This window comes from Berghia stephanieae, chromosome 2 (genome assembly GCF_034508935.2).
Source record: "Berghia stephanieae isolate SIO BIC M18660-M18661 chromosome 2, UCSD_Bste_1.3, whole genome shotgun sequence".
Taxonomy (NCBI): domain Eukaryota; kingdom Metazoa; phylum Mollusca; class Gastropoda; order Nudibranchia; family Aeolidiidae; genus Berghia; species Berghia stephanieae.
In genome coordinates, this window is record NC_088361.1 from 36,970,447 (window position 1) to 36,984,836 (window position 14,390).

Consider the following 14,390-nt stretch of genomic DNA (forward strand, 5'->3'; position numbering starts at 1 on the left):
AGACAGAAGGCATTACCAGTAACTTCAAACAATTCCATGGCTTACCCATTTTCACTCTGGGTCTAGTAAAAAAATAAAGGGTCATACAAGGTCAACAAAATTTCAAACAATTTCAATTTTTCTTTCTTCTTTTTTGTGTTGATATTGGCATAACGATCTTTTCTCTCGATTTGATTACTTGATTACATGAACTACAGAGTAAGTTCAGCATTACAACGGAATGTTAAAACCAAGACATCGTGGTTATTATTATTGTCTTCACATCGACATTATATCAAACCCAGACTTGTCTTCTCGACAAAATGGAGTGATCAAAATTATATTGTCTGGCAACCCTTTCTATCAAGGGGACACAACTAATAAAATAAAAACTAAGTTATCTCAGTAATGGTTTTTATCGCCCTTGGCCTTGTTAATACGATTCCTGCAGAATTATATATGAACAGTCTACGCCGGTCTGAAACCCTCTTCGGGCTTTCTTATACATATATTCTGACGAATTTGTTTTTGCTAGAAATGATCCACGCCTTGATCAAATAATTTAATTTGTTGAGTGGACTAGATTTGGAAAATTGAAATTATGATTTTAAAATATAAGACTTGACTTAAATTTAACTCCTTGATTGTGATGAATAAAAATATAATATTTGATTTTAAAAATGCATTTTATTTTACTAATTGTTTAGACATGAACGTTAATTTTTAAAAGTCTGTATAACGACAAAATAATGAATTCCAATCGGTACGTTGGGTCAATGAAAATGTGCAAATGGATAAGAATAGTCACTCCTTATTTATAAACACACTCATATTGAAAACAGCGGTTGCTAAAGGCATATCCAATGTTATTAGAAAAGGCCCTGTATATATATATATATATATATATATATATATATATATATATATATATATATAATATATATATTATTTAAAATATTTACCACATTGTTTGGGGCAGTCTACATCAATGTTTCAGGCTTAATTTGCCATCTTCAGGACTGAGTTGTTTTGTTGACTGTTGTTGTTTCTTGAAGTGGTTCCGGTTTGAAGTTAATTAAGAGGAATTTGCGCCGATGGGGACACTTTCCGTAGATCTCACTTTTCATGTTGAGTGTGGCTTCATGAGGTTGTTTGATTATAGTATATTTTTCTTCCGGGCATAAGCTACATTGTTTTGATGTTGGTGTGTATCCTGTTGCTTTAGATAAAATTTTCCATGAAATGTTGTGGTCTATTTTGTTGTCTTTTAATTTCCAAATATGTTTGCTGAGTTTTGTGGATGTTTTTTTGATAGTGTTTCTAAATGTTGAGGTGTGGATGATGTATTTTGTTTTGAAGTTGTTTTCTGTTAGTCCTACATATTTTTTCTTGCTTGTTTGTTTTAGTCTCGGTGACTGTGGCTTGGTAAATTAAGCTTGATTCTAAGCATTGTTTGTTTAGCGGGCAATGTTCTTTATTTCTGCAGTTGCATTTTCTAGTGGGTGGGTTTTGCTCTTGTCGGTGGTTTATTAATATTTTTTTGTTGTGGCTTGAAATTATTTGTTCTATGTTGCGCATACACGAGTAACTTATTTTTATGGTATTCCTGTTGATAATTTTATGTAGCTTGTGGTTTTTTGGAAAGTGTGTATCAATTAACTTCAGGAACTGCTGTCCTATGTTTGTGCTGACGTTTATGTCGAAAGGTGGGTTGAACCAAGTTATGTGTCGTTTTCTTGTTTTACGTTCTTCACTTGTGTGTTGGGGTTTACATGAGAGGGAGGCGTCTGTGTATACAAATGGTGTGTTGTATCCACTTTTTGTGAGTGCTTCTTTGTAGGGGGTGGCTGCGACGTTGAATATCTCTCTGTTTTCCGAAAGTTTGCTCACCCTCAGTGCTATGTTTTTTGGTATGTTTTCAATGACGGGACGGGGGTGGTTGCTGTTTTTATTAATGTAGCTAATGGTGTTGTTTGGTTTTCTGAACGGTTGGAACTTTTCGTACCATATTTGTATCAAACACGATTCAATACACAGCTCCGCACCGTTGAGCACTCTTAGACACAAAATGGATACTACGCCACAACTTAGACCTACTACTTTCCCATATTCTACAAAGAATATCCCTACCTGCAACAGAAAATCTTACATTAAATCACTAATAGCAAGAACAGAAACATTTGTCAAGAATCTACGATGGAGAACATTCTTTTTTCTGAACCCACATTTAGAAACCACCCACAAAAAAACGTCACACATCATTCCACAATCAATAGAATGTACTCGAATCGCTTTCAGGTGTTCCAGGCCAACAAAAACACTAAACATGTAAAACAAGATATGACGCCTGTCAGGAGCATTTACAATTTTTTTCGACACTGATAGACCTGTTTCACACCTGAGTATGTGAGAAAATCTGAGGGAAAAAAAGCCTTTGAGCAACGATAGTTGGACTCAAACCAGGGTCCTGCAGGCAAGAGGCTAAGTGGATATTACAAGACCACAAAATCCACGCAAGCTTGAACTTTATGTCAGGCCCGACAGATAGGTGGGCAAAAATCATTTGGATCTTTAGGCAACAATGGATCGGAAGGAAATCTGTTTGGACGATTACATACCTATAGTTTTACTATAGTTACGTCATTGCTTGGACCATTACTGGGTTGGTTGCAATTCCGAATACTGTTATATTAACTAAGCTAAGCGTTAAGCACGCTTTAGAAGGAGCAAAAATCGGCAACGAATCTTTCAGTAACTCCCATTAATTTACCCAATCTTTGGTACTAACTCCGTTGCTATCATTTTAACTCTTTTAAAACTAAGTATTGGTCGGGTAGAAAATTGATTCATAGACAACCCGATTTCGAGGTCAGTAACCAATTGATCCAGTGTGAGCCGACTCCAACTCCTTAAGTTTTTCCATCACAAGCACGCTTTATTTTTCTCCCACCAGTATTGCGATTCTATATCGCTGTCTCGATAATGCTCGAAGATACAAGATATAAAACGTATAAGTACAATACGAGTGAATTTAAAGTTTTTTTTGTTTTTTGTTTTTTTAATTCGGGACGTGGGCGGACAGTCGTTAGAATTGTGCTATCGTACTATCTCAGTTGTGTTTGTATTTCATAATCATATCCTCTACGCTAGGAGGCCATGTGGCTGAGTTTATCCCAGTTTCTGTATCGTGAAACGCCCAAAAATTATTTGCATGGGAGCCGATGAATGTGACGCTAGCCCATCGCTAAGTACTTTCCGCCAGATCTATAAGACCCAACTACTCAATCAATGCTGGGAGGACAGCGACTTAGCTCGGGAACGATCTCGATCCCTTTGCATGTGAAGCGAGTTCTCTATCAACTCTACTATCCGGACAAGCCTTAATGACAATAAAATGGATGGGGGGGGGGGGGGGGGGGGGGGGGGGGGGAGAATTAAACAATTCAAATTGGAAACAAATCCGATGAGTTTCACAGTTCAAGGGACATAACAAATACATACAATTTCGGGTTAACTGCAGCAGTATGTTATTTCCCTTATGGTTAGGGGGAATGCCATTCTTATGACAATATTAAGGTCTCTCTCTCTCTCTCTCTCTCTCTCTCTCTCTCTCTCTCTCTCTCTCTCTCTCTCTCTCTTTCTCTGTCTCTCTCTCTATCTATCTATCTATCTATCTATCTATCTATCTATCTATCTCTCGTCATTGCTAATGAAGGTGGCCAAAATCTATAGTTATAAACTATGCATTAGAAGAATAAAAAACATGTATCATTAGTGACCATCATCAGCATAGGTTGATTCAGTTTAGTGAGAGTTACTCATAAACGCGGATGGCAAAAAACAATAACAAAGACCCGAGTGACGTCAACTTCGAACTATCTATATCTGTGCGCGTTGTACCGCGTATCATGTATCACTTAATGATTATATGAGTGGCTAATTATAGAAGATTTGTTTTGTTTTGTTTTACTGATTCTTTGTGTGTGTTTTTTTGTGTGTGTGTGTGTGTGTGTTTTTTTTTTTGTTTATTTGTTTTTTGTTTGTTTTTGTTTTGTTTTTATTTATTGATTTGTAGGCCATGTGCAGAGGGATTTGTTTTGTTTAAACAAGCTATCATCAGTATCATTATTGTTATCCATAGGTGACACGCACTCTGTGATATGTTATAGGATGGAAAGGGGGGGGGGGTGCTCAGTTGGTAGAGCACTCACATCACACGCAAAGGGAACGAGATTTGGTGCAGTCGAGGTTTTTTTTCTGACCCTCCCCCCTTCCACTTAGCAGTGAATGGGTAGCTGATGAGTCTGTTAGATTTGGCTGAAAGTACTTTGCGATAGACTAGCATCCTATCTAAAGGATAGCAAGCAATTGGTATTGTCCGTTTCACGCTATGGAAACCGGGATAAATTCCGGCTCCATGGGTCGAATGGCTCTGATGGACTACTTTTATAGAATATCACGCGGTTCTTTATAACGTTTTAGACCGCCAGTTTAGTCATTAGTTCTCATTTAATTCTGTCAAACAGGCTCTAAGCGTTAATGGTTACACATACTTTTGCGTGTTTGTACGATTGATGTACTGACAAGTAAGAAGAACTGACAAGTATTTTACTTAAACGCATAACACGAATACAGAGTGTGAAACTCAGTTTATCATTTTGATTATAACACATGTGATCAAAATCCAAGATGACCACAGGTCATGTAGAGAATCGAGTCTTAACGGTACCATACAAGTATTATTTTAATGTCGCTTTTTAGACTCGTTCTCTTGTCAAGACAAAGAAGGAATTTGGAGTCGGGTGACATGGACTTACTTGCAAGTTCGAAATTGTTATTGGTGCAATGCGTTTAAGCAAAATACTCACACATCTGCAAGCCAAATATTACGCACCAACACACAAAACTGTGCAACCTTGACCATTTATAATCTGATTTATACAATTTATTGAGATCTAATCTCCAAATGGCTTTCTAAAAACGTTATAACAAAGAGCTGAGTGACATCAATCTTGTTCCTTATATCGGCTCATTGTTGAAATGGAAATACTCTCAAGCCGACGCAATATGTATGTTGTCCATCACAACACTTTTAAATCAAGTCCAGTACTACTTTGGGTTATCAGACCTGCTAATGTGTGCACATTGCTCTATATAAAAGCCCGCGATTCGAAATTATTCTTAAATAATTAATCACATTTTGATCTTTTTGATGAAATAATTTTCACCAAAAAAATCTGATTATCTACGAATATAAAGTTATTTTCTCATTATTGAAACACATTATAAATCAAATATTTTACCTTCTACGACCGCAACATGAATGCTGTTTAATGATTAAAAACTAATTCAGTTCCAAAAACACTGACCTCATGGGGAATCTAGCTGTACGTTAAGGAATACTCTGGTAAGTCATGAATATATTTGAGCCAGACATTAGCAGCTGCCTTTTTCCATGCAATAAAGTCCGGGTAAATTAGATAAGGTTGCAGCAGACCGCGTTAAATTGAATTTGGAAGTGTTCGGGTCAACAAACGAGCTTTCATGGTCATTTGAGCTCACGACATCTATAAATCAATAAACCAATTCTTTAGGGAAATTAGCCACCACCTGGACTCTGCCTTTCTTTGATGATGATGATGATGATGATGATGATGATGATGATGATGATGATGATGATGATGATGATGATGATGATGACGATCATGATGATGATCATGATGATTATGATGATCATGATGATGATGATGATGATGATGATGATGATGATGATGATGAAAATGATACCAATGATGGTGATGATGATGATGATGATGATGATGATGATGATGATGATGATGATGATGATGATGATGATGGTGGTGGTGACGACGATAATGATAATAATAATAATTAGAAGAAAATAATATATCCAGATACTCTTTCCAAGTTTATTAGCATACAAAGAAAATGGAAAATAACGATTTCTTAAAAATTACCGTAATAATGCTTGTTGTTGTCAAATTTATAATAAAATCAATACAAATGTAACTTCATGTGAGAATAACAATGTTAATAATGATGATGGTGATGATGATGATAATGATGATGATGATAATAATAATTAATAACAATAATAATAATAATAATAATAATAATAATAATAATAATAATAATAATAATAAGAAGAAGAAGAAGAAGAAGAAGAAGAAGAAGAAGAAGAAGAAGAAGAAGAAGAAGAAGAAGAATGATAAGAATAATGATAAGTATAATAATAGTTGTGAGCATTCAAAATGTCAACAAAGAAACAATAATAAAATGCAAGAAGTGATTATTAATAAAAGATGAAAAAAATAAACTAACTACTAATATTACCAGTTTTCTACTTTTTGGTCAAGTTGCCTCAATAATTTTTGTGGCAATCGACAGATGACATCTGAATTCCCTCAAATTCGGCAACAAGCCCTTCTTCTTTTCTTTAGAATAATTCTCGATCACCAAATGAACCAGAGACTTATTGATAAACGAGCGTCAAATGTAAAGACCAGCAAGTGGTTTTCACTGTCAATTTCATGCTGCGGATACTATGAGGATAATAAAAGTAGCCGGCTGTCTCAATTCGGTATTATGTCGGGATGAACTATTTGCGTCTATGTGGTCTAGTGGTATGACACTCGTTTTCAGATCAGAATGTCCTGGGTTCGAGCCTCGTTCGACGCATAGTTGAATCCCTGGAAAAGACTCTTTACTCACATTCTCTCACGGTATTCAGGCGTAAAATGAGTACCAGCGAGCTGAGTCTGTTAGATTTGGCTGAAAGTACTTTGCGATAGACTAGCATCCTATCTAAAGGATAGTAAGCAATTGCTATTGTCCGTTTCACGCTTGGAAACCGGGATAAATTCCGGCTCCATGGGTCGAATGGCTCTGATGGATTACTTTTATAGGATATCACGCGGTTCATCATAACGTTTTAGACCGCCAGTTTAGTCATTAGTTCTCATTTAATTCTGTCAAACAGAATCTAATCGTAAATGGTTACACATACTTTTGCGTGTTTGTACGATTGATGTTCTGACAAGTAAGAAGAACTGACAAGTATTTTACTTAAACGCATAACACGAATACAGAGTGTGAAACTCTGTTTATCATTTTGATTATAAAACATGTGATCAAAATTCGACCACAGGTCATGTAGAGAATCGAGTCTTATTGGTACCATACAAGTATTTTTTTAATGTCGCTTGTAGTATCGCCTATCAGGCGTTTTATCTCGTTCTGCCAGATGAGTTGCTGTTGGTTAGGGACCCTTTTTAAAGCGCTTTGAGCACGTTTAGTGGATATTGCTCTATATAAAAGCTCAATCATAAATAAAACAACTATGCGCTAGAAATCAGATTTATATCCACAAATATGAAAATTGTGTTTAATTTCTATTCGTTATTTTAGAGAATAAATACAATGCCTTACATTGCAAAGGACGCACCGTTCGTAATTTGTAACATTTTAGTATAAATTTGATCTTATTGGTCTCATTCATCCCGACATAACACCGTTATGAAATGAAAGGTCATATTATATTATTATGACGGGTCATTTAATATTTCAATATAAAAAAGAGTAATCATAATTGCATCAATGCTAATTTTCAGATAGTCTATAAAATATTTACAAAGCTATCGATACAAAAAAATTCCAAATCAGTCCAAATTCGACAAGAGCAGTCAAAATACGATTCAGATAGTGGTGCGGCTTGTAGGTCGAGTGGTATGACACTCGCTTTCGGACCGGAAGGTCTTGGGTTTGAACTTCGCTCGGCGCATAGTTGAGCCCTTGGAAAAGGCTCTGCTCACTTTCTCTCACCGTACTCAGGTGTAAAATGAGCACTTGGCCGTTAACAGCGTTGTCTCTGTCCGAAAAAAATTGTAATGTCGACTAACAGGCGTCATGTCCCGTCCTACATGTTAAGTGTTGCTGTTGGCCACGTTTAGTGGATATTGCGCTAGATAAATGCTCTAGTTTTTTTAAAGTCCACATTCGACCACACTGGCCAAGCGTTCCACCTAAGCAAGCAATTAACACCCGACAAAGTACCGACTCCACATTTGATTAAAGCGTTGCACAGCTGATAAAACTGACAAAATTTGTTCTAAAATTAATGCGGTTGAATATCTGACTAAACCATTGAAATGTCGATCAAAATATGAAAACGATCACGCAATCCTTCTGGTAAATGTGTCAATGCTTGGCAAGTCAGATCGAACTCCATTGAGTTGACATCTATTTGTTTTTGTAGTCCTTGATAAAAAATAAGACATCACACTAGATGGTGGCAAGGGGCGGCTGCATAACTTGAAAGGTTGGTAGGGACGCTGAATTGGCTATGGGTTAGAAAATGAGAATTGAGAAGGGGGTTAGGGGGGGGGGGGGGGGGGGGGGGAGAAGGGTAGTGTGAAATGAAGATGAAGAGGAATATAAGATTTTTGAACACCGAGCGACATTGGGAGCGCGCTTGGACATATGTTCCATATTTCAAAAAATTTTTAATAATACTTTACATGATATTTCATCACGTTCATCAAAGAGGTATAAATTCAACCGATATCAAATATAGACTTAAAAATTATCATTTTGGTAAAGAAAACCTTGTGTGGCAAAATATATTTTTAGTAAAATCTGATGCGTGTAGAAAAGTATTTGTTTAACTCATACGTTTTTGTTTTGGTATTTTTTGGGGGGGTTTTTTGGGTTGTTTTTTGTTGTTGTTGTTGTTGTATTTGTGTTTGTTTCTTTTTTTTTAATTTTGTTTTTGTTTTTGTTTTGTTTTTGTACTTTTGCAAAGGATAACAGGGATGCATCATAGTATTTATGTTATTACGCTATATAAATCGAGGTGTTTTTTTTTTCTCTACAACGGAAGAGGTGTAAAACCGCAGTAATTCTTTGAATATTTATGATAGTGAAATTGAAACGTCTAGCATTATTTTAAACCATGTAAACTATTGTAATAGGATTCAATAGTCTGATGCCACGTCCACCCAGCGATGAGCAGCTTGGTTCTAAACAAAGAAAATCTGTACTTTTTATTCTTCATGCTGGCTAGAACTTTTTCACATGTCATGTGATCAGAATGTATAAAAGTCAAAACATGACCAGATTTAAAACATTTTCTCCTCTGATACACTTTTATGCTCGTCGGAGAAAGTATTTCATAAGGGCGTCCGCCATTGTTCCGATAGTTTAGAACCAATTACTAAGTTACTATCTGTCATTACGAGGGAAGTGACGTCACGACTGTTGAAGCCTATTATTGCTAGTGCAAAACAAGCATTATAGCAAATACAAACCTGTCATAAATTGGCAATCCGTGTTGTGCTCGAAGTCTCTCTTGTCTCCAGTGGTAACAACATTGAGCTCCTCCAACAAGACACAGCGCCGCACCCATGGCCATGAACAATACACCAACTATGTTATCATTAACCAGTCCTTGGAGACACAGGAAGATGGCGATATCTGGTGAGGCAATTCGCAACATTGTTATGAAAATAGTCCTATTGATTTTAAGCTGCTAGAAGCTGCGTGATGACTGTACCAAATAATAAACAAAGCTGAATAAAACAACTTGAAAAAAGAACAATATGCTGTTGGGTTTTTTTTAGGAATGTTTGTTTATGTGGCTGAATAAGGGTTTAGAGCCCGAAATGTTCCGTGTTTAGTATTTAGTTAAGCCATTTTTATTTGAAGATCTCATTATCTCTTAATTTTCCATCCCTATGCATGCTCATGTGCAATATAAAGCTATAAGTTTCAAACCAAGGAATTAAATAAGTATTGTTTATTATTATATTATGAACTCTGATTCTGAATCACAGGCTGTTACATTGTAAAATAAAAAAAAAAGTATAGTGCTGATCACGAATGTGAAATTACTGGACTGATTCGTAATATTAGGTTCAAAAGACTTTTGGGGGGAAGGGGGGAGGGAGGGGGCGGATTTTTAATTATAAAAAAAGACAGTGAAATAACAAGCAGTGGCGTGGTGCCTTTGGTCAATTTAATGTTGAGCACCAATGATTCTTTAAAGAAAATAACCTTTTTATAATAATGAAATTCTTTTTATTGTCAATCGTTTTAAAATTCTATATTGAGTTACATTGTTACGTTTCATCTATGTCATTTGTGCGCTTTGTGGTATTATGGTATGACATTTGCCTTTCGAAGCGTAGATATATTTGGTTCAAGCCAACTTTGGTTTGCGCAAAATTGAGTTTTTGATAAATTGAATGCTCTTTTTTCGCATCCTCTCATCACACTCAAGTGCAAAAGGAGAACCTGGCTTAACAGTGTTTTCCCTCTCGAAAAGATTGCCATAGTGCCTAACAGGCGTTGTGTCTTGTTCTAAATGTTGGGTGTAACTGTTATCTTGGGACTCATAATGAAGTTTTCTGAGCACATTTTAGTGGATATAACGCTATAAAAATCTAAATATTATAAGTTCTTACCAACAAATGAGACTGGGACACAAGAAAAAAATCCGGAAACCGACAAAATGCGTGCCAATGAACACTCATTGAGGTACTTGACAGCTCTGTGATTGAAAAGATAAATGCATGGTGTGAGTGTGTGGAATTATTGGATTATGATGTTAGCTGCTTTTTATACTTGATATGTATTGGTTTTTATGAATTGGGAGTTTCCTCTACTGACGACAGATCAGTACTTGGTAAATCAATAAATTGAATTTAATGGTCCTCGCTTGAGGAGTAGCGGTAGAGATCGGGGTAGGACTGAGCGGAAGTAAAAACCACAGTCCATTTCGTTAACTCTCTTACTTCTTTGAGTATTAATCTGAGATCTGGTCATGTTGTATATATGTATATATATATATATATATATATATATATATATATATATATATATATATATATATATAGAGAGAGAGAGAGAGAGAGAGAGAGAGAGAGAAATTAATAGATAGAAAATAGATAGATAGATAGATAGATAGATATATAGATAGATAGATAGATAGATAGATAGATAGATAGATAGATAGATAGATAGATAGACAGATAGATATATAGAAATATAGATAGATAGAAATATAGTTAGATACATGGATAGATAGATAGATAGATATATAGAAAGATATATAATAAATATATATATATATATATATATATATATATATATATATATATATTGATTAATTGATAGATAGATACATTGATAGGTGGGAAGATAGAGATATAGTTAAATAGGGAAGTTGTTGAATGGATGACTGTGGCAATGTAGAGTGGTAATTCTAGAGTAATCAGAGATAAACAAGTGAAATCAAATCAAATGCCTGTAATCAACAATCAAACTTATATATATATATATATATATATATATATATATATATATATATATATATATATACAGTGGCGTGGCATGCTTACAGTGGTGCCAAAACCAGAAGATAATGACTTACACATGCTATATTTGTAAATACAAAATATTGGAAAAAAAATTAAGGAAAAAACTTAAACAAATAAGTAAGAGGCGGTATATGCCATTTCTCAGTTGTTTTTTAAATGCTGTAATCCATTTTAAACTGATGGATGCGGTGCCAGGCACCAAGTAAACCAATAATATAGCCACGCCCCTGTATATATATATATATATATATATATATATATATAAATATATATATGGATCTTATAAATAGATTATATATATATATATATATATATATATATATATATATATTATATATATATATTATATATATATATATACACGATAATTTCAAATTTATTACATTATGATATATCAACATCTCCTAACCCATGCTAAAAATAACAACAGTTAAGAGGGGAGTAGATTTTGATGCCAAGAAAATATCGATCCAGTTGGCGGTTCTGTCCGTTTGGCCATAGCACGTTGTTTTGCAGTCAGTGGATACTTTTGGCATGTTTCCAAACTTTTCGTCTGTATTATTATCATTTCATCTCCTTGGTGTTTTTGACAATCAAACGTTTATATCACACTCACCCTACATGCACACAAACACAAACACGCACACACAATTATTATCATGCACAAATACACAAGCTTTTATATCATGACTAATTAATGAATTTTTGACTTTATCAGAAATGCGAGCTTGTTTACGCAAACGCTGACCGACTCTCTGAGACCAACGGATCAATGTTGAATCCGTCTAATTCACTCTCATTCTCCGGTATTCATCATTCATACTCCTATCATCTATTTACCTGTCCATCTACTTATCTCTCTATCTATATCTATGTCTATTGATATTCATAAATGAGGCTGTACAAGAGGGTCGTTTTGTAAAATTCGATGCAAAAAGATATCAGTATTAAGTTATTTTGAAACGTAGCGGATTTGTTTTTCTTGGTTTCTTTTAGTTGAATACTGAGAAATCATTTTAAACACTGTCAGTTAAGCACCAAAAATATAGCAGAAAGAGCTGCCCATAGGGTAGAAAAAGCGTGAACAAAATTGATAATTAATCCACAATTTTGAAACAATTTTAAAAAGTAATATTGTCATTATTTTGCTGAGCACTCCATAGTTTGCGGATTATTTTCATGTTTTAACCAAGAACAAGTGAATTAAGGAAATCTTCCACACCTTCACTACAACAAACATTTTGTTTTCCAACTGTTTTTCATTCATCAATTTTATCATTGGAAGTTTGTACCCAATCTGTCTTTGTAATCAACCTAAAAACGTTTAAGATAAGATTTTTGTGTTACTGGAATTAATAATGTGGGTATATTAATTAATATTATTGTTGTTACAATCAATGTTATAAACTTCTGTTTAGATCGGATGATCGCAGTTCAAATCGAGGAGAAACAAGCTTTTTTTTTGGGGGGGTGTCATCGGAATTTTAATAGTTTTGTTAAAAGTGTATATACTATCACGTTTACTGAACTTTAAATGTACCATTAAAATATCCATCTATAGCTTAACGCACAGAGTACATACAAGTCTATATGCTAAGTTGATATTAGTACTTTCTTCCCATGGGTTTGGTCAATCCCCGTCTCCTGTATGTATCAATTTACAGATGGTTTTATTATTGCAAGAATTCTTTTAATATGCAATGGAGTCTTTACCGGTGATCATAGAATTACATATTACCCAAGAGACCAGGCTGTGGTACATCAAGAGCAGGCCAAGAAATCAATTAGTTTACAGTGGCATGTAAGGAGTTGGACAACAGTGAGAATGGATAGATTAGTTGACGAAAAGCGTTAATCATAATATTATAAAAATATTGACAAAAAACGGTTTGCTAGATAAATAGATAGATGCACATATATGGATAGATAGATAGATAGATAGATAGATAGATAGATAGATAGATAGATAGATAGATAGATTTAGAGATATAAAGGTGTATATATATATATATATATATATATATATATATATATATTATATATATATATATATTCTATATTAGCTCTAACCATCATTATCGAGCACTTTCGTACCTACAAGTACCCACCAACACTCATATATATATATATATATATATATATATATATTATATATATATATATATATATATATATATTCTCATCTCATTCTGTTATATCCTCCGACATTGTTGTCGGTTGTTGTCGGAAAAAAATAACAGAATGAGTTAAGAATAAATAAATAATTCGCTCCAAGAAACTGTCGAGCACTCTACTTGACTCCAGCTAATTCCTCTCAACCACACACACACACACACACACACACACACATATATATATATATATATATATATATATATATATAGAGAGAGAGAGAGAGAGAGAGAGAGAGAGGGAGAGAGAGAGAGAGAGAGAGAGAGAGAGAGAGAGAGAGAGAGAGATCAATAGCGAAATGTATTCTGAAGCTTAAAAGTTGGTTCTATCTATGTTTTAAAACAGCATCAAAAGGCAATCCACCCCCCCCCCCCCCCCAACCCACTTTTTTTTTTTAATCTGATAGGAAACAAAATTTGAGAACTGGCCAAATTTTCACCGAAGCCTCCCATCAATGGAGGATTACATTCTCCATCATAAAGAAGATGTGCATCCCGATAGAGCAAAACAGCACGAGGCTAGGGGTGAGTGGAGGTCTTTGTAAGGGTCCGGATTTGGGGTTGGGGGTATGAAATTGCCAAAAGGGACGTGCGGACTCTCAGCCCCTATTTATAAAACAATAAGATTATCATTACAATAATGGGCGGACGGAATGGCCCTTTTTGTTTGCAGTCGGGAGTGTGTTGTTATAATATTATTATTGTTTCACTAGAAAAGGGGGAAATGGGTTTATTTAATATAAAATATTCCGCAGTGAATACAAAACAGCTATTTTAAAATAATTACCAAGCTCTAGATTTCACCCAAATGAGGAAATAGAAGTAAAGTACAAATATTTCATTT